At 41.0% G+C, this 18,066-nt stretch overlaps 1 protein-coding gene across 50 annotated transcripts in view; it reads right to left on the bottom strand.

The window, feature by feature from the left end:
* Positions 1-18,066, bottom strand: part of ST3GAL6 (ST3 beta-galactoside alpha-2,3-sialyltransferase 6) — an 80,302-nt gene that overhangs the window by 45,107 nt on the left and 17,129 nt on the right. For 18 of the 50 annotated variants that reach the window (XM_081572556.1, XM_081572523.1, XM_081572512.1 and 15 more), the window contains exon 2: positions 14,154-14,306. The exons of 10 other annotated variants lie outside the window; for them this stretch is intronic. The gene's annotated coding sequence lies outside the window, so the exon portion shown is untranslated. Of the gene's footprint in view, positions 1-4,084; positions 4,158-14,153; positions 14,307-18,066 lie in introns of those variants that run through there. 22 more of the 50 variants (XM_081572519.1, XM_081572551.1, XM_081572518.1 and 19 more) reach the window with 2 other exon arrangements.

Below are 18,066 nucleotides of genomic sequence, written 5' to 3' on the forward strand. Positions count from 1 at the left end.
GAGAGAAGTGATAATATTAAACACTTTAGCCAGAGGTCATGAGCCATGCTTCATGCTGACAGGATACAGGGAGCTGGCACGGACTGGCCTTGGCTCATGCCTTGGACTGAATTGGCCCTGGCAAATGTTTTTTGTTTTTTTCATGCGTCCCACAAACATGAATGTAGGATAAATATAAAAGACTCCAAATAACACTGAGGAATTCTTTATATACCCTGTGACTCATCTAAAAATACACTGCAACTGAGCCTTTTTTGTTGTACATCTGATGGCTTCAGTTATCAGGGATGTTTAGCAACTAAGTTCTAAAATGTACAAATTAGACTTGGACCAAGAAAGTTTTAGAAATTACTGACATCAGGCTTAGGACTGTCCTGGAAGGCATTTTACCATGGGCCAAAATAATCACCAAACAATTTGCTTAAATACTCAAATATTTAAGACTCCATCCAAAGTAACACCAGCTATGTAAACACGCAACAAGGATGCCACTTATCAGTAACAGCAGTTTTTTAAAAAACATATTTAGGGCTTCCCTGGTGGCTCAGTGGTCAAGAATCCTCCTGCCAATGCAGGTGACATGGGGTTTGATCCCTGATCTGGGAAGATCCCATATGCTGCAGAGCAACTAAGCCCACGTGCCACAACTATATTTGAGCCTGTGTTCCAGCACCCAGGAGCCACAGCTACTGAAGTCCAAGCCAGCCCATCCTCCACAAAAGAAGCCACTGCAATCAGAAAGCTGAACACTGCAACTAGAGAGTAGCCTGCACAGCAGTGAAGACCCAGCACAGTCAAATAGAATTAAAATTAATCAAAAAAAACTTTTGCATCTAAGGTAAGGCAGCACATTAAAGTCTAAAGGAAGAACTCAGTATTTTCAATTCAGTTTGCTTACCTGTCCCTCAAAACACATTCCTTGGAAATTTTATCTATTACTTTACAGAACAGGAAGTATGAGTAAGTGAGATTGTTGTTTTTGCCTCACCAGTTTGTGGTTTAGTTGAAAACAAAGAAGGGTGAGAAACATTTTTTTCCTTCAAAATGTAAAATGAATCTACTCGTGAAGGATCATCATTTACACCACCTAAGAAAAATTTTGGAAACTTTGTCATTCTGTCATGTGTCATGGGCCACTCACAGCATCCATACTCAAGCTGCGAAGCAAACTGGGGCCAGCCAGGATATCCATGTGATAAGCATGTCGAGTTCTTCTGCTTGCTCACAGGAAAAAACTCGCAGAAATAAATGAAGCCTCTAATTGTAAGTCTATAAATGAAACAACCATTTTGCCTTGAGCCAAAGATTCAAAGCCTGGTTTACAGGGGAACAAAGCCCTTCAGTATAGCTCCAATAACCAGAACAAGTTTCAAAAACCTGACATTAAACAATACATACCAGCTTCTTGGCTGCAGATGCCACTATTAATAAGACCAGGGTCCCTAAAACACCCTTACAAAGTTTAAACTGTAGGTCAATCATTCACCTAGAGCGTGAGTAGAGTTTCAAGGGAAAGCAGGAATCGCTGGCAGAGATCAAATGCTTATTTCTTCTCAAATTATGATACATAACTGAATAGATGAATAATCTACATATGCCAGGGGCTTCCCTGGTGGCTCAATGGTAAAGTATCCATCTGCCAATACAGGAGACTGGGTTTCGATCCCTGGATTGGGAAGATCCCTTGGAGTAGGAAACAGCAACCCACTGCAGTATTCTTGCCTGGGAAATCCCATGGACAGAGGAGCCTGGTGGGCTAGAGTCCACGGGGTCGCAAAGAGACAGGACTGAGTGACTGAGCACACACTACATATACCAAAGTGGGCTCAATCTTGGCAACAGATTTTCCTTCTCTTTAAGTTCATAAAAAGCTTGTATGTCCATCACTTCACTTAAGGCTCAAAACAAGCTTGATAAATGGATGTGCGGGTATCATTTCCTTGATGAATGAAGGAACTGAAAGTTTCTTTCAGTTGTCCCAGCTCACATGGTGTAAAAAACAGAAACAGACTAAGCATGGCCATTGCTTCTCACAGTTCTATTCCTATCTATCAAGACAACATGCATGAGGGGAACCCCAAAGAGAAAATTCTAACAGACAACTTCCTGAGAGTGCTCCGTTGCTCTGCTCCGTTGGGCAGAGTTCCAAAAGTGCAAATTCAGACATAGTGGATGGGAGAGGGCTGCAGGGCAGTCTCTCCAAAGTGATATGGCAGGTTCAAGGGTCTGCACCAGCCGATGACTTGTTAACATGCATATTCCTCAGCCCCTACTACACCTGAGTTTCTGGGGCTTGGGAACATGTATGGAAACAAGTGCCCTCCAGTCTGATTCTTATGCTGACCCAAATTAAAAGTTGAGAATCATTGCTCTAGGATTCTCAGCGGAACCCTGGAGGAAACAAATAACAAGTGTACTGAAATACAGAGACCACAACAGACGTTACAATGACAACCCCACTAGATGGCAAGACCCATGAGAGCAGGACTTGTCCATCATTTTATTCCTATGTATGTATCTGTGTCTAACAAAACGTGTTACACAGAAGACGCTAAGTAGACAGTCATTGAATAGAGTTCCAGATCTCATAACTAGATGTTCTGTATTAATTTTTTACCCAAAATGCCCAGCACATGGCCAATGCCCAGTGAATAATGGCTGATTAGAATCATTAAGATATATGTGTATTATATATGTGTCAAGGCCCGTGATGAAATGCTTTTGGTGTATTATCTAATGTAATCTTCACAACCACCTTGTGAGGGCTATAGTAAACTTGTAATTCCCATTTCACCAATAAGCATACTGAAGCTCAGAGAAACAGTAACTTTCCTGAGCTGATAAACTGCAGAACAGGTCTCAAATCCATATCTATCAGACCAGAGTCCACACACTGTACTGTTGCTCTCCAGATGTGACCTTTTACGGATGGGTGCAGGTCTATTTTTCTGATACCAGACTAAGCATTACACAATGTCTAATCTGTCCATCCTGCCAGCCCCCTAAGCAGTGACAATCCTAGGAACTGCTGAAATGGAGATCAAGTTCATAGTCAAAAGCTGTGCTGAAATAAAACTCTACTACTTACAACCTTGTTCTTCCCTACCCCATTCTTCTGGATTTCAGTAAAGCTGTTATTTTTTTTCTCTGAGTGTTCTAGAGTAGTGATACTCAAACTTCAGTATGCTTAAGATTCAAACTGGAGGGTTCCTATCTCAATGCACATCCTTGAGCCCCAGAGAACCATAACAGTGTTGCTTATAAAAACTAAACAAAAATCCTACGGAATGACACTTGAAAATGTCAGATTCTTCTTTTTTTAGACTCTCCTAATGCTTTTTTGAATATAAAGGGGCTTGTTTTTCCAACCACCAGTTAGAAAAAAGCACACTCAGCAATAATTCTGGAACCATCATTCTATTCCCTAAGTACAAAAACCCTGCAGGTATCTCAGTCAATATTATACGACTTCAGGGAAGAAACATGCTTCCCCACGTGGGTGGACCCAGCCTATCTGGCCTCTCTACACCCAGGGCCCTCCAGGCCCAGCTGCAGACACATCCCAGAGCCCATCTGTAGGCTCGGCCCCATCCCAACCTCTGAGACTGATTCTGGCCCAAAGGACAGGGAGCTTGAGAAGCCTTCAGCAGCAGCTCAACAGTTTGATCAGGTTCTTACTAATCCCATACTGACCTTGAACATGTCATTCACCAGGCCTGAGTTCCTATTGCCAGGTCCCTGAATTACATCCTACTTTTCCAGGGTCTGCATTCTTCTCTCTCTCACAACTAACCCAGGAGTCCGGCAACCAAACTGCCAGTTTTAAGTGACTAGCATCCTAAACCGCGTCCTCATCTGCTCTCGTCCCCTGGTACCCTCTGTTTCACCAGCGACCAATGTCTTGCTCTGCTGTTGCTCTGCCTCCTCTCCCACCCAGCATACTGATGCTCAACAAAAACACTCAATAACTTGCATCTTTGTGCAAGTTAGAAAAGGACATCCCTTCCGGCTCCATAGAACCCTGTGCGGACAGAATTTCAACCACAAGTTTCCTCTCAGCCACCTGCCCCTGTTCAAAGCTCACCTCCACAATCTCACCAAGTGGTCCTGCTCTCAGCCTGTGTCCGTTCGACCCTGGGAGAGGTCGTTCTTCACTCAGGGCTCACCAGATCACAGCTCATGATGATACACACCCAAGACCATCTCAACTTGGCAACAGATCTTACATCCTGCCTTCCTTCCTCTTTGTGTTTACTGCTTGCTCAGCCTGTGACTCTTCTCTGCAGTTACATGTTCCTGTGAGCACGAGCAGCAGCTCTAGCTCTGCACTGATGTCTAGGTCTCTGACTCCAGCCCCATGGGTCCCCGAAGCCTCCTAGATCCAGCCATCTCCACAGAGTCCAAGCCTTAAAGGAGACACACAGGACTCCATAGTGATGGGTGGAAAGGCCTCAGTTCTCTTTAACTCATTTACTGCCCCTCTTTCAAGTAATGGTCCTTATTACGAATGGTACAATCCAAATGTGTTCCCTCATTTATACACCAAGAAGCCCCACCCTTTGGTGCTGATGATGGTGTGAATAACAGCACACTTCATTAAGTACTTCCCTGGTGGTTCAGATGGTAAACAATCTGCCTACAATGCAGGAGACCTGGGTTCGGTCCCTGGGTCAGGAAGACCCCCTAGAGAAGGGAATGGCTACTCACTCCAGTATTCTTGCCTAGAGAATCTCATGGACAGAGGAGCCTGATGGGTTCCTGTAGTCCATGGGGTTGCAAAGAGTCAGACGCAACTGACACTTTCATTTTTATTAAGTACTTACAAAATGCCCAGCCTTGCACTAAGCTCTTTCCACACATGATGATGAAGGCAGAGATGTGAGCATTCCCACTCAAGAGATCTTTCTATACATTATTGGAAACTTCTAAATTGTACATTCTGAAAAACTATAATTACTGTATTTTAAAACTATAACAGCATGAACTTAACACAGTCATTTAACATTTTAAGCAAGGGAATGATAAAGTATGCATCTATTAAAATATACTTACTTAGAAATAATATAATATGAAAAACTGTTCAATTCACAATTAAAGAGATAAATCTTAAGGAATTAGTAAATCTGGTTGATCAGATTTCTACTAGAAGGATCTGAAAATTTTCAATAGGCCATAATTTTAAAATAAAGAATAATACATATAAAATTAAGTAGTAAGTAATATTATACCATGTTAAAAAGCTAAACTGAAATCTGAAGTTCTGAGCTACTGTTATTTAAAACAAATTAAGGCGGGGAAATCTGATATTACTGAGTAAATAAATAGAAAATTATAATTTGATTTATGCACACTTATCCCTACAAAAGATTTGTATAGTTTCAATAAATTGGACCAGCTGTATACATTTGGCTGATTTCTAAACAGCATTTTGTGCATAGCAAAAGAAGAATATGTATCATTTTCTTTCTCTTTTTCTCCTCGGTTCTTCTGCTATACAATGCTATGCAGCTATTTCCTATATGCGTACACATATCTCCTCTTTCAATCTTTCAAGAAAGCCAATGCTTTTCCCAGATTTCATCCTTAAGATGTATAGACATATCTTTTTACCCAATAAAAGCTAAGCTCTCAGTGCCAAAGCAGATGACCAAATCCTGCCCCCTAAACTGGGTATGCTCCCTGCAAAGAATATAAAAAGAAATGACTTATCAGCAGAATTTTGGTGTTTTTAATAGCATACAGGACACACCAAAATCATTCAGCTAATAGTACACTATACTAGATGTTAAAAATGAATGAACTGAAGCTTCTGTTTTCGAGATTTCTCCCTTGAGACTCAGCTTCATTGAAAATAAACAAAGAAGTTTTTAAGGGAACTTCTTATGTTCCTACTGTTCATTCATATTTTCTCCCAGAGACCCATTTCTTCTCCTAGAGCGGAAATTTTCTCTACTTCTTATATTAATGCCCCACTGACTAGGTAGACTCTATGAGTAAGAGAAACTGTTAACAGGTTAATGATGTGGCCAATTTTTAAGATTAACTGTGTAGAGGGAAAAAATTATAATAAAATCCGCCACTTTTAAGTGTACAATTTCATGAGCTTTGACAAACTTGTAAGGTCGTATAACAATCACCAAAATCATACTAAACATTGCCATCAAGTCTGAAAGTTCTTGTGTCCCTCTTTGCAGGCAATTCTCTTCCCCCAGTTTCTGGCCCCTGATCTGTTTACCATTGCAATTTCACTTTCTCTAAAAGGCCATATGAATGGAATCATACAATACATATCTTATTTCTGGCTTGTGTATATTAGCATAATGCTTTTGAAAAAAAATACGCATGTCATTATTTCTACCAGGAATTCCTTCCTTTTTCTTATTGTGAGGGAAAAAATGTTGCTTGCCATTCCAATAAACAACAGGGTTGCCCACCATCAAACCATCAGCCACTGCAGCCACTTTCCCCACCCCCTCCACCACCCCTAACCCTCTGACAGCACACCCTGAGATGGAGAAAAACAGGATATGGGTCATGGACAGTTAAGATGTCTATCAAAGGAGTAATTTCAATGAGCCCAGACTTCGCATCTTCCCACACACAGAAAAGCACCAAAATCATTAACTTAAGATGTCTCTTTTGTGATTAGCAGTAATTTTCTGATGTTCAACTACGTTTGTTTGTTTGTTTAGCAAAGCAAGCATTAGTTGCTCAGTCATGTCTGACTCTTTGTGACCCCATGGACTATAGCCCACTAGGCTCCTCTGTCCATGGAATTCTCCAGGCAAGGTCGGGGATCTTCCTGGGATCAAACCTGGGTCTCCTGCATGGCAGACAGATTCTTTACTATCTGAGCCACTGGGGAAGCCCTTTAATTTAGCAAAAACTCCTCTATATCCTAGCTCCTCCCTAACCTCTTTGGAACAGTTCCTCAGAGCTATCTAGAGGCCATCTCTCCAGTTACAGTCCTCAGAAAGGCCACCAAATAAAACATACTTCTCAACTTTAAGGTTGTATAATTTTTTAATTAGTTGACATCGCTAAGTAGTATTCCATTTTATGTCTATACCACAGTCACAATTTATCAATTCACCGGTTAATAGACATTTGGTTACTATTATATAAACACAGCTACTGAAACCAAGCAGGACCTGTGGGGCTCTTGGGCACAGAGGCCTTTCTGTGCCCCCACCCCTTTCCTTGTTTGTAGGGAACAGCCTCCATGGCCTTCCCTGAGTTTTAAGGAGCAGATTCAAACAGTTGCTAATCAGGGAAGGAAGGGGGTGCAGATACAAAGGAGACCCTGAGGCCTGATTAAAGGAGCGAAGGACCTGCACACACCTAGATCCTCATTGGCAACCATACCCTTGGACCACTACTATAAAATTCCTCACCAAACCCTTCCAGGAGGGAATACACAGTTTTTCAGCACACAAGACTGTTGTGTTACCCTTTGCCTGGCAAAGCAATAAAGCTATTCCTTTTTACTTCACCCAGAACGCTGTCTCTGAGATTCAATTTGACACCAGTGCACAAAGACTTCAGTTTTCAGAATCACTACACTGAAATTCTAATACAAGGATTTGGGTATACACATGTTATCATGGGCCACATAGTAAATGTATTTTTTAACTTACATGAAGATTATTACATTTGCTTCAATCTTTCAGTTAAAAAGAAAATCCTCTATCTATAAACAATTCAAATTACTGATGCCACTGAACCATACAAATCACTGACATGGGTAAGAACGGATTACCCTACTACTATTGAACACTTGTTACTGGTGTGTGCTCTACTTCAAGACATGGTGAACAGAGCTCCTGGTCTGGTGAGGCAAGTTACATTGTTTCAAAAGGATTACCATTATCTGCTGTGGTAAGTAGAATGAAACATTTTAGACCCCAGCTCCTGAGGGTGTGGTTCAAAAACCAGCAGAACCTTGTGGGACCCTCCCTGGTGTAAATCCTTCCTGTGTCCCCCGGTTTCTGTTTGTAGGAAATAGGCTTCATTCTGCCTTCTAGACCTTCCCTAGGTTTCAAAGGGCAAACAGTTGGTAATCAGGAAAGAGAGGGGATGTAGAAACAAAGGAGGAACAGTCAAGAAACAACAGTGCAGCCTTAGGGCAGTGTCCTGGTTCCTCCTTAAGGCATACACATAATTATGCATGTTTGATGAGCTATTTCAAATCCTAAAAGATGATGCTATGAAAGTGCTGCACTCAATATGCCAGCAAATTTGGAAAATGCAGCAGTGGCCACAGGACTGGAAAAGGTCAGTTTTCATCCCAATCCCAAAGAAACGCAATGCCAAAGAATGCTCAAACTACCACACAATTGCACTCATCTCACACGCTAGTAAAGTAATGCTCAAAATTCTCCAAGCCAGGCTTCAACAGTACGTGACCTGTGAACTTCTAGATGTTCAAACTGATTTTAGAAAAGGCAGAGGAACCAGAGATGAAACTGCCAACATCCGCTGGATCATTGAAAAAGCAAGAGAGTTCCAGAAAAACATCTATTTCTGATTTACTGACTATGCCAAAGCCTTTGACTGTGTGGATCACAACAAACTGTGGAAAATTCTGCAAGAGATGGGAATATCAGACCACCTGACCTGCCTCTCGAGAAATCTGTATGCAGGTCAGGAAGCAACTCTTAGAACTAGACATGGAACAACAGACTAGTTCCAAATAGGGAAAGGAGTACGTCAAGGCTGTATATTGTCACCATGCTTATTTAACTTCTATGCAGAGTACATCATGAGAAATGCTGGGCTGGATGAAGCACAAACTGGAATCAAGATTGCCAGGAGAAACATCAATAACCTCAGATATGCAGATGATACCACACTTATGGCAGAAAGTGAAGAAAAATTAAAGATCCTCTTGATGAAAGTGAAAGAGGAGAGTGAAAAAGTTGGCTTAAAGCTCAACATTAAAAAACTATTATCATGGCATCCGGTCCCATCACTTCATGGCAAATAGATGGTGAAACAGTGGCAGACTTTATTTTTGGGGGCTCCAAAATCACTGCAGATGGTGCATGCAGCCATGAAATTAATATGCTTCCTCCTTGGAAGAAAAGTTATGACCAACCTAGACAGCATATTAAAAAGCAGAGACATTTCTTTGCCAACAAAGGTCTATCTAGTCAATACTATGGTTTTTCCAGTAGTCATGTATGGATGTGAGAGTTGGACTATAAAGAAAGCTGAGCACCAAAGAGTTGATGCTTTTGAACTGCGGTATTGGAGAAGACTCTTGAGAGTCCTTTGGACTGCAAGGAGATCCAATCAGTCCATCTTAAAGGAAATCAGTCCTGAATATTCATTGGAAGGACTGATGTTGAAGCTGAAACTCCAATACTTTGGCCACCTGATGTGAAGAGCTGACTCATTTGAAAAGACCCTGATGCTGGGAAAGATTGAAGGTGGGAGGAGAAGGGGATGACAGAGGATGAGATGGTTGGATGGCATTACCAACTCAATGGCCATGAGTTTGAGTGACTCCGAAAGTTGGTGATGGACAGGGAGGCCTGGCATGCTGCAGTCCATGGGGTCGCAAAGAGTCACACATGACTGAGCAACCGAACTGAACTGAACTGATGCATTTTTGAGTTCTTCTGCAGAAACTACAGCATCCCACCCAGGTGTAAGATGATAACTTCAGGCTCAGCAGAAGATTCCTGGAACATACCCTGTTACCTCACCACCAACCAATCAGAACAAAGTCACACACCCTGCATCTCTCATCCCATATTTTGCCTATAAAAACTTCTCCCCCCAAATCACCTGAGAGGCCCGGGGTTTTGAGCACAAGACACCCATTCTTCTGGGTTGGCCCTGCAATAAACTTTTCTCTGCTCCAAAATCTTACATTTAGTTATCTGGCCTCACTGCAGGCTCACGAACCTGCATTGGGTAACAGTCCCAGCATCGCCCGGGAACCTGGTAGAGATGCAGATTCTCAGCTCCACTCCTTGATCCACAGAGTCAAACACGCATTTTAACAAGATCCCTAGTGATCTGCATGTTTGAGAAGCACTGCTGGAGAAGGTCCAAGGAAAAAGGAATTAGATCCCATGGAGAGGATCAGGGCTTCACAATAAAACAGTCTGAGAGGAACTGGAAGCTCGTTCTAAGTTCCATACTACCACTTTTAAGAGTCCTTTGGGCTTGATCTTTTAAAATTTCTAATCAACAGAATTTTGTCTGAACAAACTAGTGGGACTCTGAAAATAAACAGCTTTGAGAAAAACTTCGCTAACCATTCTAGGGGATGTTCGCAGTCTCTTTGTAAATTCCCAGACATTTTCTTTCCTATATTGTTTACAGCCTCAGAGAAAATATATAGGATTTCTCTCAGATTACACCTAAGGGACACACACTTCATTCTCCATCACCTTCTTATTTACCTAAAAGGGCCAACTGAATTGCCAAACAATCACAACAACATTTCCAGTGATTGCTATTCACAACTGCGACCCAGGTATTATAGATCTTAGAGCTAGAAAAACTGCAAGAGTTGAGGGCATTCAGACAGAGTAAGGTCCTATGTCACCACATAACAGAAGCAGCAGACAGGATTTAGAAAAAAAGTAAAGACTTGCCAAAAGTGACCTCACTCATAAGTAGCAGAGTCGGCAGCTCAGGAGAACATTTTTATGTGGGTTTTCCTCCAGCCTGATTCCAGGCCCATCGTGGGTACACAGTAATAACCCTGAAGTCTTCATTTCATTCCAGTCCTTTCCAGTCTCTACAGTTTTCAATCTCTAGGGTCTCACTCCTGTTGCCTGAGCTTCTGACTCCTTTCTCTTCTTCCTCACCACACCTAAATACAGGTGTTCTCAAGCTCTTATCTTAATCCTGTTTCCTAAACCCACAGTTCTCATTACTTCTCAAACCACTAGCAATGGTCTTTAAGCTATCTTCCCTTTAAACCAGCCCACGTGCTCACTGGCATAAACTCCCCAAAGGCCAGCTCTCATTTTGTCACCTGCCCCCACAGGAAAACCTTCAGTGGCATTCCATTGTCTGCCAAATACACATAAAATCACTTAGCCTGGCATTTAAGAATCTTTAATTTGGTTCTTCCATTTCCTTCTCATCTTCTTCATACAATTTAGTCTTCGTAGGCAGCGGCACAATTGGGTGTTAAAGTTGCCTGTGTGGTGATCAGACCCCTGGGTTTGAGTTTCAGTTCTACTTCTGTCTAGTGATATGACCCTAGGAAGTTTCTTAATCTCTTTATACCTCATCTGTAAAATGGGAATAAAGATAGTACCTAATAGAGCTATGTAAGTTGTAAATATAGAGCACTTAGAAAAATGTCTGGCACATGGTAAGGACTTTCCTAATCTTGTTTTTAATTCTTCTTTTAAAACTAATAAAGTATCAGCTGCCCATACACCAAGACTTCACTAAAAAACTAACTTCATAACATCCTTGTAAATATATTACAGAACTCATGACATTGTACAACAAAAGCCAAAAAAAAAAAAAAAAATTAAGCTTCCATTACTATATGCTAGCTATTATTTCTCTACATTCATTTAAACATTTCAAAGTATCTGTATTAGAAAGCCTTACTCATCTGCTTATAAAATAAAAGGCATTTAAGGTAATAGTAATTCATTAGCAGAACTCAGACCATATTTCTGGCTATAGCAGCTATACCTTTTTATGCTTTTCATAATTGAACTGCTCTGAGCCCTAGTAAAAAACCAAACCACCCAGATTTGTAAATAATCAGCATATCAAATTTATGTCTTGAAGCAAGAAATGAAATCAAGAGCTTTACAAATAATCTGACTCGGAAAATAGTTTTCATCTTACACTCTGATTTGGATCCATTACAATGTTGAGGATTCAAACACTATGTTCGAGGCTCAGAAGCAAATGCTGGGGTCAATCAGCAGCACCTAACACCTTCATCTTAACAAGGTAAGGATGAAGAGCTGAGTATCTGTCAGCCCTAGACTAGGGAACGGAGGAAGAAGAAGAAACAACACAACAGAGGGCAATAAAACTACATGCTTTGGGTATATAACTCTTTTAATCCTTAAAACCACCCCTTAAGAAAGGTCGTCCCTATCATACAGATGAAGACACTAAAGCACAGAGAAGTTATAATGTGCCCACAGATGCTCAAGTGGTAAGTGGCAGCGCTGGAATTTGAACCCAGGCACACACCAGAATCTCTGCTCTTCGCTGTTAGGCTATAAAGACTCAAAATATTTCCATCTTCTTGATGGAAGGAGATATATAGATTGACAGGAAAGGCAGTTCCACAAATCACCAAGATGATTACAGCCCAGCAGTGGTGGTTTAGTTGCTAAGTTGTGTCCAACTCTTGCAACCCCATGGACTGTAGCCCGCCAGGCTCCTCTGTCCATGGAATTCTCCAGACAAGAATACTGGAGTGGGTTGCCATTTCCTTTTCCCGACTCAGTGATTGAACCCATGTCTCCTGCACGCAGATGGATTCTTTACCGCTGAGCCACAAGGGAAGCCCTTTAAAGCCCAGATTTCATTCAGTTAAGATGTTTCTGGGACTTTCCTTCTAGTCCAGTGGTTAAGAATCACCTGCCAATGCAGGGGACACAGGTTCGATCCTTGCTCCAGGAAGCCTCCACATGCCTTGAGGCAACTAAGCCCATGCGGCACAACCACTGAGCCTTTGTGCTCTAGAGCCCATGCTGTGCAACGAGAAGCCACTGCAATGAGAAACCTAGAGAGTAGCCCTCGCTCAGTGTAACCACAGAAAGCCCGAATGCAGCAACAAAGACCCAATGCAGCCAAACATAAATATTCTGGCAGGAAGAAACTGAAGACCCAGCCCTACCTCCAGCCTATGTTCATGATGCTCAGGAGCTCTGCAAGCCCAGTGGCTTGGGACACTAGGGATAGGCTTTGAATCCACTCATAATTTTGGTGTGAACAATGAAGATCTCAAGAGATTCCCAAGGACTAAATCCCCAAACCATTGTAAATGCCCAAACTCCCCAGTACCCATAAAGCACAATGCTGTCAGTCAATAAGTGTCCATCACAAAATGATTTGCAAACAAAGTGATTAATTTGTTTTGCTAGATGAATAATAGTTCTCTGACAAACCTCAACATATCAGAAAGACGATGGATTCATGGGTAAAACATAGAGCTAATTCCTAGTAGACATTTGAGCTCCAGAGCTTTCTCAGAATAAATTTATAAATGGGTGTATACTTGTACATGGGATTCTAGGAATAGTAAAGAGAATATACCTACAAACTATATTAACATACTTCAGTGAATATTATTAATTGTAGCATAAAGACAGAGAGGGAACTAGAGTTCATTCTAACACAGCTGGTTAACAGCACTTGTGATGCACGTAGCTGTAACTTCAGTTTACTTACTCTTTCACTTTGATGTTGGGTTAGAACAGTCCCAAAGAAGGCCATTAAGACTGAGAATAAAAATAATAACTAAAGTTTTCATAGCTCAGTTTCGGGATATGCTAGAGAACTGACTCATTTGAAAAGACTCTGATGCTGGGGAAGATTGAAGGCAGGAAGAAGAATGGGACGACACAGGATGAGATGGTTAGATGGCATCACCGACTCAATGGACGTGAATTTGGGTAGGCTCCGGGAGTTGGTGATGGACAGGGGGGCCTGGCGTGCTGCAGTCCATGGAGTCACAAAGGGTCGGACATGACTGAGCAACTGGACTGCACTGAACTGAACGAGTCATTGGTCACATGATAACGTAGTTTCAAAGGCCCTCTGGCTACATGTTAAACTGGTGAGAGATAAATTAACAGGCAGCTGTATACAGAGAAGGAAAGGGTATTTTAAAGTCACTGGCCAGCAGAAAACCGTTGTAAAGCACAGGGAGCTCAGCTTGGTGCTCTGTGCTGACCTGGAAGGGTGGGATAGAGGGTGGGGTGGGATGGAGGGTGGGGTGGGAGGGAGGTTCAAAAAAAAGCAGGATATATGTAGACATATGGCTAAATCACATTGTTATGCAAGCAGAAACTAACACAACATTGTAAAGCAATTATATACCAATAAAGTCAGTTTAACTGTATAAGAATTGTATCAAAACATTTCAAGTGTTCATACTTAACATCTGAGAAGTCTGAGATGACAGATCTGGTGCTTTTGCTCACCTACACTTTTAGGAATCTGTTTCCCAGAGGTCCTCTCTGTTCCTGAGGGTGTAGACTGTGGTCAGGGCGCCAGAGGCCCAGAAGGCTGCTGCTATATTATCCACTAGAAATTATCCAAGACAAGAGGTTGTGCTGCTTCTTCACTTGCAAGTGCTGAAACAAAACACAAATTCAGCACACTTATAAGGATGGCTCAGCAACCCAAGAAAAATCTTAAGCCATTAAAAAGAAAAGTTAATGAAAACACTACTTTAGTAAAGTCACTACAGGCCCCTCCCTAAATTCTCCACAGGATGACGTGATTACCAAAAACAAAGAAATCCAAGAGCAAAACCAGCTGCATGTACTACATGACGGTAGCTCATGACTGGTTATCCACGGGATCCAGCTCAGTCCCCTTGAAAAAAATAACAGATCCAACTCAATTAATCCGGAGCAACCTGGTAATGAAAGAACCATCTGTCTCCTTTTTCAGCTCCTCTCTACACAGACACACAGCTTTATTGTTCAATGCAGAGGTGAGCAAAGGAGCTGCTGGAAAACTCTCTGAAGAGAGCAAGGGGATGTAGGGAGACAGGAGAATGAGGAGAGATCAAAAACAAAAATATCCAGAAGGAAGGGTGGGAAGTTAGTGAGAACAGCAACTGCTTTAACAATGTGTGGTAGGCTACTTTCTCGAAAAAACTTTGGAAGAAAAAAAATCTCAAATTGCTCCTGCTACCATTTTTCTTACACAAGACTAAAAATTCTGATACAGAAACAAATAAAACAGAAAACCCTGCATGTTCTGTATTTCTTGTGTTAGCAGAAAGTGTTAAAAAAAAAAAACAAACAGGAAACAAATATCAAAAACAATACCACCAAAAATAGGGCAAATATTTATTTCAGAACTCATTGATGAATCTGATGTCCTACAATAAGAAAATGATTATACTTACTTACGAAAATCATAGAGTAACATGAAAAATATTTAGATTCTACCAAATAAAGAAAGTTTTAAAAAGCTGAGTACATTTCCATATGTGAGATGTATGTGTGGTGACACATGACTGTAAGACAGAGAAAAAAGAAATCAGTTGATACGCTGAGTTGTGGACTACATGGGATTTTTCTTCTCTAAAGTTCAAAATTTATGGAGAAACAGAAAATGCTTATTTTCATATATTTCAATATACATTTCACTTGTGAAGTGCTAAGCAGTTTGTGCATTTAGAAATTAGAACAAAGGCAAAGTGGTGCCCTTTAGTGGCAATTATAATAGAAGACTTCTATGCTATTCTATTAGGGAATTCCCTGGTAGCTCAGTTGGTAAAGAATATGTCTGCAGTGCAGGAGACCAGAGTTCAATACCTGGGTCGGAAAGATCCCCTGGATCTCTTGCCTGGAAAATCCCATGGACAAAGGAGACTGGCGGGCTACAGTCCATGGGTTGCAAGAGTCAGACACAACTTAGCAACTAAACCACCACCATTCTATTCTATTCTAATTCTATGATAACAGAAGTCTCCACCATGAGACAGAATTTTGAACCTAAGAAAATTGCAGATTTTGAAAAACTTGCACCTCAGAATCATTCTCCCTAAATGTATAGAAAGCACAACTCCTGGGTTTCTATCGTCTTCAACCTGTACTAGTTACTATCTGCTAGAGGAAAGAAGCAATCACAAATCTTAAGCTGGAAGGTTAGGAAAGAAACCTCCAACAATGTCACACCAAGAATAGCTAGAGGATGGGGATTTAGTTACACCTGGAAAAGCTTAAATCATGGAAGGCAAACAAGATGGCCATTCTCAAGTCTGAATGGCCTTCATGAAAAAGAGGCATAGCCTAGTTCTGAAGGCTAGCAGGGCTTAAGCCAAGGCCAGTGAATGCAAAATTCAGGGAATTAACAACTTTGAAGTTGGCGTGGAAGAACATGCTTAGGTTACCTAAAGATAATACAGGTTCCATTTTTGGACAATGAGTCACCCGTTACCAAAGATACTCTGTTTTAAAAAAACGCTTGGGAGGGATTTGTATAGTAGACCTTAAAAAACTTTAATGTCCATTATCATCACCTGAGCATCTTGTCAAACTGTTGATTCCTATCAGAAGGTTGGGGGCAGGGGGGTCATGAGATTCTGCATTTCTTGCAAGCTCCCAGGTGATGTCCATGCTAATGCAGTGTGGTTACAAGCGTTAGAATGTTACTTAAACCAGTATTTCCCAAAGTTTTCTAACAACATGACTTCAAAAGTACTCTTCAACCCTGATTTGGGGGCAGATGATTAATAAATTTTACATATTAAGTAGTTATTAGTGGAATTTTGCAGGCACACAGCTTCAAATTTAAAATAAATAAAGCTATAGGTTGGTATCTTCCAGTATCCTTCCCAGCTGATACTTTCAATCAATTCTGCCCAATTTTAAAGAATACATTTTTTTTACTTCCATTAAAAAAAAAGAATTAAAAAGTGACGATTTTACTCCAAGTTTAGCAAAGTGTGTCCCAGTGAAGGAATGAATGCATGCTCAACATTTAAAATGCAGTTACTTATGATTTCCGTATACAACCATTAACAGAGAAGTAGGATAAGACAAAATACAGCTATAACTTTTTTTCCTAGTGATTTGTATTACAAATCATGTGTCTCCAAATGTGGGGGTATGCAGGCAGAAGACTCCCAAGGCGACATTTGTAGTTTTCTTTTTCCATGTAGGGCTCTGCCTTCTTTTCTGAGCCCTGACATTTCACCTCTCCTCCACCCTATTTGGGTGGTAAAATCCCTTCAATGCTTTGCAAGTTTCCTTCTTGCTCACGTTTTGCTCAGCTCTCTACTTATCTAATAAACTTGGGCTTTTAATCAGTTCAAAATCCTATGTGACGTCTTTCCTGGAGAAATATGCTAGTATCTGAACACACAGCCCTTCCTCAAATTTTAAATCCTTCTTAGGTTTCTCTCCCAGAATAAATAAGCCCACAGCTAAGAGGGAAGGAGCTTCCTGTCTTTCCTCCTACTCTGTTAGTCCCCTTTCCAAAGGGTTTATTGTTTCATAGTTTGCTTAAAAGTTATAAGTAACATTCCATCTGATTTACAAAAGCCCTTTTTCTCAAGCTACTTATTACATCAGTGTATTCTGAATGAATGTAAGCTTATTCTGCTCCCTGAGAAGCATCATTTCCTGTTTAATTCCCCTTTTGTTATTTTTAAAAGAAAAAAAGTGAGTAAGCTTGAGGATAAACAATCAGAAGAGCATTTATCAAATCTTAAGGTTAAAGTGTTGGAAATTTTCCAGCTTCCTATCCATCAGAGGATCCTCTAAAATCAAATTACAAATATGATGCTAATCTTAACTTTTGGTATCTTATAATTATTGTTATAAAGAAACCATCATGCATGTGATATATATTTTTATTAAATCATATAATCCTAGATTTACTTCCGAATGCAAGCTAAATTAATCCTCTAGGCAAAGGGAGTCAATTCATTTCCTGGTAAAATTAACTATGGAAGTTTTCACCTCTACTATAACTTTGCTGATTTAGGCAATAACCAGTTTCTGGGCTTCCCTGGTATTTCAGTGGTGAAGAACTTGCCTGCCAATGCAGTATACACAGGTTGGATCCCTGATCCATAAAGATCCTACATGCCAAGGAGCAACTAAGCCCATGAGTCACAACTGTTGAGCCTGTGCTCTAAAGGCCAGGAGCTGCAACTACCGAAGCCCACGGGCCCTGGAGCCTGTGCTCCACACCAAGAGAAGCCACCTCAGTGAGAAGCTCATGTAAAGCAATGAAGAGTAGCTCCCGCTCCCCACAACTACAGAAAAGCCCACGCAGCAACGAAGACCCAGCACAGCCAAAAATGAATTTTAAAAAGCAAAACAAAAAACAATCTCCCAATGCCAGACCTTGTTCCAGGGACCAAAGACA

This window comes from Giraffa tippelskirchi, chromosome 2 (assembly GCF_054371585.1).
Source record: "Giraffa tippelskirchi isolate mGirTip1 chromosome 2, T2T-mGirTip1v1.2.pri, whole genome shotgun sequence".
NCBI classification, from domain to species: Eukaryota; Metazoa; Chordata; class Mammalia; order Artiodactyla; family Giraffidae; genus Giraffa; species Giraffa tippelskirchi.